Source organism: Mastomys coucha, unplaced genomic scaffold (genome assembly GCF_008632895.1).
Source record: "Mastomys coucha isolate ucsf_1 unplaced genomic scaffold, UCSF_Mcou_1 pScaffold23, whole genome shotgun sequence".
In the NCBI taxonomy this organism is placed as follows: domain Eukaryota; kingdom Metazoa; phylum Chordata; class Mammalia; order Rodentia; family Muridae; genus Mastomys; species Mastomys coucha.
In genome coordinates this window covers 104928600-104929009 of record NW_022196906.1, presented here as the reverse complement: position 1 = coordinate 104929009, position 410 = coordinate 104928600, and positions in this window count along the sequence as shown.

Here is a 410-nt window from a genome sequence, read left to right as displayed (position 1 = left end):
CCTGGAACTCACTCTGTAGACCAGGCTGGCCTAGAACTCAGAAATCCGCCTGCCTCTGCCTCCCAAGTTCTAGGATTAAAGGTGTGTGCCACCACCGCCTGGCAACTAAAGCATTCTTAAGGTTTTATTTTTAGGTGCGTGAGTGTTTGCCTCAAAGTACACCACATACATTCCTAGTGTCCTTGGAGGTGAGATACAGCATACAGCTTGCTAAACGTTCTCAGTAGAGGGCGCTAAAGAAACACTGAGAGAGGAACGGAAGCTCCTGCAGTTGACAATACAGACCAGGAGAGGGCAGTGTTGGTGGGGGCCCTGGAGCTCACTGGACAACTTTTAAGCCTGAAGACCAATGGTTCTCCCTGATGCCGGTTCTCCCTAATGCCATGACACTTTAATACATTTCTTCACTA